The sequence below is a fragment of the Propithecus coquereli genome, unplaced genomic scaffold, assembly GCF_000956105.1.
Source record: "Propithecus coquereli isolate 6110/MARCELLA unplaced genomic scaffold, Pcoq_1.0 Scaffold242, whole genome shotgun sequence".
NCBI lineage: Eukaryota > Metazoa > Chordata > Mammalia > Primates > Indriidae > Propithecus > Propithecus coquereli.
The window spans coordinates 855,113-857,543 of NW_012147975.1; positions in this window are offsets into that span (position 1 = coordinate 855,113).

A 2,431-nucleotide genomic window follows, 5' to 3' on the forward strand; every position below is an offset into this window, starting at 1 on the left:
CACGACTGCCTTTTCCTACTGATGGATACAGCTCTTGGGTTGAGACAAACCATCTGTCTGCCAAATGGCATTTCTAGTGCTTCAATCACATCTCCAATAATCACTTCCCCTAAACACATTAGTGGGAAATGATGTAAAAAATAATTAAGCATAACTATTCTCCGCATTAGAGATTGATGATATCTATGTTTTGTAAATTACAGACATGTAGAAAATGATTATTCTCACAACTCATTGCTACAGAAAGATCTCTTCATTGTTGCATAGAACTCATCCAACCAAGAGGAATGTTTGAAAACTTGGTGGCTCAAAGGAAAGACGTAAAGATTTTAAATGAATGAGAGAGCTACTTAGAAAAACAGAGGAGACAGGGAAACTAGGAAGGTGATGGTGAGAGCAAATAGAAAAAATGGGTTATACCAGTAAAACTTATTCGTAATTGTAGAGACATTAAATATGGTCTAGAATGGGTTAGCATAGTTCCTATGACCCAAGAAAACCAAGTAGACATTCACTTCCTAGAGTGTTGCTTCTGGCTTAAAACAAAATCTTGCCATAGCCTTAGAGACACAACTTTTCTCATATTTCCACTAACTCACCCATGAAAAATTCTTATCCTAAAGTAGATAGGTAGAACCATTGCTCATCACTGTTCACCCGATTCAAAAACACAATCAAGAAAATGGAGCAACGTCTCTCAATCACGTGGATGTTGCATTTTTGGCAGACGAAATATTGTTCCTTCATTCCTTCAGTGCACTTCACACACACGCTTTTTTTCAATACATTTTATATTACTCATAGACATAAACTCTGAGAAAACAACTACACAAGATGTATGGAGGAGGAGAGCACGTATGGTGTGTGTGTGTGTGAGTGTGTGTATACATGCGCACAGCATTTTTTTACACACTGGTTGAGTGCCCAGTGGAAATAAGAAATTGGGCTGGGAAGTGTGCATAACATTTTTTTCTTTGGTTATAAAATATGAGAAGAAAAGTTGACTGGAGTTCAAAGGCACCAAAGATAAATAACACATATAGCAGTATTTGGCTCTGCTTAAAGCTCATTTATTCAAGCACATAAGAGAAAAAACATTATGGGATCTATCAGAATAGTCTACAGGATTAGCTCTATTATTCTGGAGATGCAGAGAAACAATCAAATATTTGAAGATAATTTACTACAGGAATCAGAAGAAAGTTTAGAAAATTATTTTGATACTTAATAGGATGCCAGGAGATATGATGTCTCTGAAACAGAAACAGAAATCCACAAGGTTAGGATAAGCTAAAATGAAAAGGCAACGTAAGATAGAAGATAAGATAAATAAAATATAGATTTTCTGTAAACTGAAAGTACAGAGTTAAGTCTACATTGGTGGCATTAAAGATCAGAAGTGGCAGAAAAATTCAATTGAATAATACAAAGAAGAAACTTTAAAATATGTTTAATAATTAGAGAAATGGGACAAATGTTGAAATGGGAGTGACAATACATATACAGAAAACAGAGAGTAGACATTTCACCTAATACTTATAAGAATATCTGTGGAAAAATCCAGAATCATTGATATCGAATCAATAATGAAGAACAATCATTGAAGAAAATTCTGCAGATTTTTTTTTTTTAGAGGGAGGATTTGACTGCAAGATATTAGGGGGTGAGGAATTTTACTAACCTCCCAGATAGAATCCATGAAAATGACCTATATCTCAATATAAATCTGAAATAAAACATTTCTAATTAGAAGCAAAAGAAAATTCTATAAGTATCTTTTCAGATGTCCCATAAATGACCCACAAAGAAACATGTATCTGTTTGACTCCAGATGTTTCCTCTATGATACTAAAATACAGAGCAAAGGAGAGCAATATTTTTAAGGGGAAAACAATGGGATACAATAATTCACATGTGAAAGCAATAAGAAAATACTCTCAGGTACACATCTGTTGAGTAAATGTACCCTCCATGTATCTGTCTTTAAAAAATACTTGAAGAAATAGTTTCAGTTGGTCAAAAGGCCCGTACGTCAAGAATCAGGCTGACATGCATTAAAACACTGTGATGTCTCTGCCATACAGAGTCTCAGTCCTGAGAAAATAATGTTATATGCTATGATTTATTGCACAAAGATATTAGTTGAAGCGTCATTTCTTTTAGCCAAATGTTATAAATGAACTAAATGCCCAGCATCGTAGACATATTCAAGTGATAGTTTATTCTTTGCGCATTAAAAACAATATTTAGGAAGAATTTTAAGAAAGTGAAAAAATATTCATGATACAAAGTTAAATGAAAAAAAAACATGATGGAAGTTTAAGCACAATAATATTTATTATATAAAACCACATGAGGAAATAGACTAGAAGAAAATATAATGAATGTCAATTGTGGGTGCCTCTAAATAGGGAAATTAGGGCTGAGCTGT